The following is an 8,710-nucleotide window of genomic DNA, read 5'->3' as shown; positions in this document are numbered from 1 at the left end:
AATTGTCTTATCCTTAGGTGGCTGCTTCATGCTTAGAAAGATAATCTCATTATGTTATAGATATTGTTTGACTTTCGGGATTAAACACTATTCGGATTGAAGGTAAAAGAAAAAGAGTTTAAAATCTGTACAATGACAGTGTAAAGTTTTTTATACTGTCAGCATATCATACACCATTGATTTGTATTACTTTTGTTTGAAAGTTAATGGTGGTTAATAAATCAATGGTGGATGATTGACTGACAGTATAAAAAACATTTACACTGTCAGTGTATACATATTAAATCGAAAGAAAAATAGTCTCATCATATTATTAATGATATACTTGTAACTCATGGTACAAAATGATACATTAAAAATTGTTATTTTCAGAACCAAATCATATTCTTGTTTCCGCTACTTGATTATGTGGGCCTTTAGGCAGCAAAGTTTCCAAAAATATATGAGGACTCTACGATTCAAGGGAGAAGATTAACAGTTAGGTTTCTTTTATTTTTATGTATAAATAAATGTCTTTTACTCCTTTTTGAATGATTTTTATCTTTTGGGTAGGATCCCACTGGAAAGTGATTACTTTATTGTAGGACACTACACCAAAGTGGTAACCATGGCCATAATATAGTAGTTCCTTTTGAGTGGACGATAAAGAGAGTCTACACATGAAGGAACTCACTCTTTTTTAATTGAAAGGCAATGAAACGAGCAAAACATGCAGAAACATTATACATGGCGACTAAATAAATCGAAATCAGAACAGTTTGTGGTATTCTATGTGGCCTATGTGGGTTCTCCTTTTTCATTCATGCATGGTGGTGCCATTGTATAGGATTCCATTATGTAATGTTTATTATCATTTATCTATAAAAATGAAAATGATAAGAAGAGAGTCAATATTTGTTATCTTGGTTTTTTTATTTCTTTAAAAAAATGTTTTTTCTTACTTTTCCTTAGTTCTTGAAATGTATTTCTCCAAAAAAACTAAGAGTTACAGGAAGACCCAATCTAAATAGGAATGGCAACGGGATGGGTCGGGATCGGGTTTATGCTTACCCAACTCTGAACCCAAAATCTGAACCCGAACTCTACGAAGTTAAAATTAACACTACCGTCTCTGAACCCGTTGGATTTTGGTTTACCCAAAACTTTATGGGAAACCCGAAATAATTCAAACTAGCTGGGTAAAGGCAAACAATTTATACAATTTATAAAACAAAACCCAAGCCATTAAATAAAGCAATAGTTGGCTAAACAAAATCTTCAAACTATCTTATTTTGGCACAAAACAGAAGTCTCAACTTCTCTGTTTCTAACTTTGGCATAAAATTAGGATTAGAATTTAAAACAATATAAATTTATTAAATGTGACAGGGTTCGGAGTATGATACTACAGCTATCAAACTCGAACCCATAAATTAAAATCAGGTAAAACTTAAACCCAATAACTACAAGTTTAACCCATTAAATTCGGGTTGAGTTTGGGTGGATATTCATATGTTCAGTTTTTATTGTCATCCCTAAATTTAAATCAACCCAAATTTCAAGACTCCTGTCGAGTAATGGCGAAGTAAATACTATAAAAGAAGAGTCAAAAAAACAAAATGCAATAACATATATATCCTTTAATTTATATTTGTAATTACATTTTTGTCATTAAAATTAATTTAAAAATATCACTTATCTCTCCGATAATGGACCATACCCAAATTTCAGTTAGTTCGATGCGGGCTATACAAATAAAATCATCACGCACCTTAGTTTACTTTATTGTCACCATTCATCAATCACTTTCGACCTTTTGGGTCACTGTCTTTTACTTTTTAAATGTATGTTTTTATTATTGTTTTTGGTTAACTTTTAAGTATAATGCTGATAATTTTAAAGTGAGATGGGTTAATTCCAGATTTCCGTGAAAGTATAAAAGTTAGTGTCACAGTATAAGACAATAATATTATCACCTACTTTTGTTAAACAATTAGAAATGTCTAAAGATATGAAAATTGGTGTTAAATTCAGCATGTGTTTCCAAAATATAATTAATGCTAAACACCATTTTCTGATTTTTATTTTGGCAGATAAGAAAACATTTATTAATAAAACCCATCAAAGTTAAATGAAACTTAAAAAAGTGAAGAAAAAAAGTTTGTTCATTGAAGCACATGATTGATTAAAATGAGATGTTTCAAAACGTTAAAGAATACTCAACCCTTGCAAATTATCACGTCAAGCTTTTTGTCAATTTCAAACATCAATTGCAACCACCAAAAATCTAAAAGGCACTAACATAGATTATTAATATAATCTATACAATTCTTTTTTTTTTCAACGCGTTCACATGCATTAATTGGCACATGATCATAAACTATGTTGGAATCCTAGCATCATCTTCCCTCAACGGGAGATTTAAGAGTTGATTTGAAAATGAGTACAAAAAATAAAAAAAGGGAAAGGAGTTGTTCATTGAGAAGATTCTCTGTTGTTATCCATACAAAATAATGTTGAACTCCACCGATGAGATTAGGTGGGGCGGGGGAAAAGAAATACAAGAGAAACCGGTTTTGAAATTTATTAAATATAACAAAACATAAATAATTCATGTTAGATCAATTGGTAAAATAAAATTGCCCTACTTTGGTCATGAAAAAAATAGGTAAGAAGTTTCTTCTTTATTATAAATAGGAGAAAGTGAGCTTTACATAGGGACACAGTCTATTAAAATTTGAAGATAATTATATTAGACTTTATTAATATATATTTTTTCAGAAATTATATTGACATGTGACTTAATTATATTTACATTCATATTATTTTAAAAAGCTACATTCACTTCCCTAGAAAGGGTAGTTGTAATTATATTTGTTTTCTCATAAAAAAATCATATTCGCTCTAATACTCCATAGAAATAGTGACATGCATACCAAAAAAATATTTTAATGATTCACATTAAGAATTATTTCTAAATAAAAAAATTATAAATCATAAAGCTCCACTTTACACCTCACATTCTAGTATTGCTATTAAAACAATAAAGATGTTAAATATAATATAGCAAAATATTTAACATAATTTCCTCAAATTTTTAAATGACAAATAATCACATGCTTGATATACCTACAATAACACATCACATATATAAGTTTCATTCCTGATAAAATTGTTTTTCTATTGCCAGCGAGGCTAATAAGCAATAACTATGAAAACTGGGAAATGGCTTTGCTACATTCCAATGTCCATGGCCCATGGAAGGTGTGAGGCTAATAACTATGAAAGTGTGAACTGAGTTATAGTTCTTCAACTATAGAGTGTGTAGTATTGACTACTATCTACGATTCCCAATTATTTTGTATCCACATAAGTAATATTGGGATAGCAATGATATAAATATTTGTTCAGAATTTCAGAACAATGATTGTTGCACAACACGTCGACTCATCGCGGTGCCGCGTATAAACTCTCACACAACTGTTATAACCGCACAACGGTGTCAGAACATTGAACAGCTTGCACACCGCCACAACATAAGCTGTACAATCATAAATAAATAGGAGAAGATACGAACTAATCATTACATTAATATTTCTGAACATATGTTATTATTATATTTTCTAATCATACGTATTGATGACTAATCATTCAGTTAAGCTATATACAAGTTATATACTTAATTTAAATTATATTATGTTCTTGGTTTTCGTAAGATATCATTCTTTTATTTTTGTACAATAATGTATGAATTTGTAATATTATATTCTAACATACAGTAGAACAATTTCTTAATTGTGTTTAGTACATCAATTGTACATGGATATACATCCTAATACTTTCATCAATACTATTCTTTGCTTAGAGTAAAATTGTTTTGTTATTTTCTTAATTAGAAAAGTAGCATAGTGGTGGTTATACGGTTGTAGGCTTGTAGCATGTAGCTTTATATATTTCTTGGTGGTTCATTCGCAGTAGAGTATTTTTTAAAATATTTGGGGGAAATGGTTTTTTCCTTCCAAATCTAGATATATGAGTGAGCAAGCACGGATTAGGTAAGGTTTGTTCCTTACTCGACCCTAAACGTTTATTAGATAATTTGTTGAATCTAGACTTGGTTCTAGATCTCAAGTTAACTCGACCCTAAATATCGACAGAGTCGGGTTATGAACTTGAACCTGACCATAGAATCGATAAATATAATGCATATCCCTTTTGATAAAATATTCTCAATATTATTTATTATTATGGATGTGTAAATTGACATATAAAATGATATATATATATATATATATATATAATCAATATTATTAATCATGTTATATAATGATGAAATTTAAAGAGTCAATAATTTTTTGACTAAATATATGTCATTACTTTGCACATCATTGAATAGAGACACATAGAAACATGATGAATAAGTAACCATCGGACGAGTACAAGTCGAGTTATACTTGTCTCCGACTCTAGTTATCTAATGAGACTAATTTTTAAACTTCAACTCGACCCTAAATCCGATCATATTTAGGCTTAATTGTAATCCAACCTAGTTAGATTAACAATGAGTCTTGCTCATCCTAATTTAGTTTATGGGAAGAATAGTATATAACATATGCTATATATATAGGCACCTAAACATCTACATGTGCACATGTTTTAACTTATGTTTGACAAAATCTCAACTGTGCACGTTTTAATTTTCTTCTCAATATAATTCATTAATTTAAACTATTGTTAAAAATAATAATAAATAGTTAAAAAAGTTGGATACCATAGACGATTAGGAATGGGATCGAGGCATAACGAAGTCAAGTTTGCATTTATCCAAACTTAAAATTTAAAGTCTCGACTAAATGAAATTAAAAATAATATTATCATCCTCAATTCTATCAAATTTTGGGTAACCCTAACTTAACTAAAAATCCAAAAACATTTTATATATATTTATTATTACACTACAATAGTAATATGCTATGTTTTCTTCCAACATCTGCCAAGTGTCAAACCATTTTGTTGGCATTTATTTTGATAATTGAGTTATACTTTTATTGTGCAACTTAAATTCACATAAACATAAAATATTGGGTTATCCTACTCCATCGTGACACACATGTATATATACATAATTTTAAATATATTATTTGAGTTTAGGGTGGGTCTGATGATTACTTATACCAAACCTGAACCTAAAAATTATACTATGATAAAACTTAAATTAAACCTGAACCAGACTCAATCAAAATAGGTTTTCCCTGTTAAATTTGAGTTGAGTTTAAACAGATACCAATAATTTCGGTTTTTATTGTGATCCACGAGTATGTAAGTTCTCAATATGCTCTCAGCTAAGCATGTGGTTGAGAATGGGAGATTAATTTTGGACAAGGTAATTGTTGCTACATTGCTACCAAGTACATAATACATATGTATTTAATAGTTGCTTTTAAGTTCAAGGAGACAGGAATACACCCAAAGTTGGAGGGTTGTTTGAGTTTTAACTAAATTATATCATATCACACTAATTGATCATATACATATACATATATATAATGAAACGACATGGTTCATTTGAGTTGGAAATAAAGCACAACCACAACTGTAGAGGCATGATATCTTATCCCGTCTTTTTAGACTAACTTTATTTTATGAACGTACGTCGTTTCGATTACCCGGCTTTAATACCTTAACACGTTGCAACTTTGATTTATGAAATCATGCTTCCAAAATGTATAATTCTCACTATATCATAAAAGCCCTGCAAGAAATTTTTGACTGACTTTAGACGTAATCACTGAAAAAGTTAGTAAAGGAAACAAATTAAAGAAAAAGCAAATCAAAGCCATAGAAAAAGCTAGAATCCTCTTGCAGACGTGAATTCAAGTGTACAAACCCTTGAACATGTGCAATTAATTGGATGGTATGTGGAATATCCAAAATAAAGTTGCTTCCGAAATCACTTTTAATCCCAAGATGTGTGATGTACAATTTGCGTAGTTATAAACATGGAAATCACAACCATTTCCTTTGATATTTTTCTACTTTAATATGTCAAAAGAAAATATAATTGCATGATGGAATCAGCACCACGTGAACTTTTTCGTCGCTCAACATTTATTTGGGAAGTTATTACTTGTCAAGTTGTAAATGTAACCTACCATATGTATTATTTTATTAGAAACAATATCTTGATTTTGATTCTTATATATAATAATTGTTTTTCCAACAAATGTGAATGACAACTTGTTAAGGTACATAAACTTAATGAGTTTTCTTTACGATAATAAAAATGTTTCTGAACAAAGTTTTAATTGAATCAGAATTAAGTTTCCACTAAAATAGTTAATCTCGCTATATTGTGAATGTTCCTAATAAATCAGTGTATATTCTATATTTCTAAACCTTCCAAATATATGCCCTAGATACATTTCCATGACCTTAATAACCGCCTCCAAACCAGTCCTTCGTGGCTCGTCTAAAAAATGGGTTTTCAAACTGCTTTGAATGAGTTTTTGGACTAAAAATCCTTAGCTCGTCCTACTAAAAAAAGACATTTATCAACTTATTCTCTTCTTAAACAACTTTCGCCGACTCGGCTATGGCCACAACCATTACGGTGAGTGTGCCATATGTGTGCGACACATGCCCCTATAGTTTATGAGGGGTTCAAATATTTTTATATATACACAACAAACATGTGATAATTATTGTATTATTTATTATTTTTTAAACTAAATGTGTTATCAATGATTACCATTTTATACATAAATTTATTTATTTTGTTAGTCGTAATAATCATTATTTTATATTATCACATGATTGATAAATAATTGAAATAAATGAACAAAATATGAGATTGTTTAAGATTCATTAATAAGTTGGTCTAAGAAATATATTGGACTCCACACTCATAAAAGAAATTGTATTTTTTGCTATCATAATTAGTTTAAGACCTATTGTTTAAAATTAGAGTAAATTACACTGACACCCCCTGAGTTTTAGTGAAATTACACAAACCACCCCTCATTTTTATACTTTCGTTACACTAACCACCCCTACATGAGAAATAAGTGTAATTTTGTGAACAAAAAATGTGATAAATGCAATTAAGTTAAACAAAACATGATATATTATGGAGACAAGTCCAAATAATATATAAGTCGATACCTCTTTATTATTTTTGGTTCGTTACGATATAGTATAAGAGCGATTTAAACAATATCTTTTTAGACTTATTGATGCATTTTGTAACAAAAAATAATAAATATACATTAATTTGTATATTATTTGGATTTTTCCTCACAATATACCATGTTTTGTTTAACTTAATTGCATTTATCACACTTTTTATTCAAAAGATTACACTTATTTCTCATGCAGAAGTGGTCAGTATAATGAAAGTATAAAAACTATGAGAGGTTTGTGTAAGTGTAGAAAAGTGAGGGGTGGTTTGTGTAATTTCACTAAAACTCAGAGGGTGTTAGTGTAATTAACTCTTAAAATTATTTGTTCAAATTTTGACATACAAAACTCACATGGTTATATTTTTTTATAATTTTGCTCCCCCAACTAAATAGAAATAAATAATTATAATTATTATATATATAAAGCTAAAACATTAAATTACTACATAATTTTTCAAATCTATTAACTACATAATAAAATAAATTTCTTCCACATCATCACTTGCCATATGTCACTTCTTTCTTAATTTTTTCCTCTCATAATAGGTTTCATGATACTATAATTTACCTACCCATAATATATAATCAATTTTTTATAATGTATATTTTAATAATTAATAAATAATGATTATGAATTGGACCATATGTGATAAGAGTTTTTCATCTGGTCTTCTATTTCATATCTTCTACGATAATCTTTCTTCGTTCCTTACTCTGTTTTTTGTTATATTTTCTCTGTGACTATTAATTTCGTCTTCTTTGTTTCTTATTTTAATCATAAAACACATAGACGGTGCTATATAAAATTGAGGCCCTGGATTCTTTAAAAATTTAATATACTATCTACAAGACATTGGAAAATGGAGAAATTTTTAGTGGGCAATGTTTGAATCAAGAAACTTGTCTCAAGTGAGCTATTGATACTTGTTGGGTTCATATTATGCAACTTTGATAAATTTTATATTGATGTATTTGTTATATCTATTGTTGTTGAAATTATTAAAGAGAATGGATTAATTCCGGAAAAATGAACTTGCTTAAAATCGCAAAACAATGATAAGAGATTGTTAAGGATAGAGCACAATGCGGAAGCACAGGATTGAATCAATTGAGAACAAAAGAGAAGCAAGTAAAGGATAAAGAAAATAACACACAAGATTTAACGTGGAAAAACCTCTCAGTGTGAGAGGAAAAAAACCACGGGCGATCAAGAGCAAAATTCCACTATGTAAAAAAGAAGAGTACAAGAAATCCTCTTATAATGATGAGGACAAATGACAATATTTTTTCTCACAAATACTCTCTCAAATGGAACAAGAATTCTCACCAAGAATGCACTCACAATATATGTGTAAATGAAAGAGATGTTGTGTGTTGTGAAGATGATTTTGAAGCTCTCTATATGTGTCCTTTTATAGGCAAGCAAAGTCTTGGTATCTTGGATATGAAGCATTGGATGCTTGGAAACAAAGCCATAAAAGTGACACAAAATGTCTTTAGAGAGAGCCATAAAATAGTCATAAAATTCTTTTAAGGCATAGAAATGAGAGACA

This window comes from Lupinus angustifolius, chromosome LG13, assembly GCF_001865875.1.
Source record: "Lupinus angustifolius cultivar Tanjil chromosome LG13, LupAngTanjil_v1.0, whole genome shotgun sequence".
Taxonomy (NCBI): Eukaryota; Viridiplantae; Streptophyta; class Magnoliopsida; order Fabales; family Fabaceae; genus Lupinus; species Lupinus angustifolius.
This window is presented reverse-complemented; position numbering follows the sequence as displayed.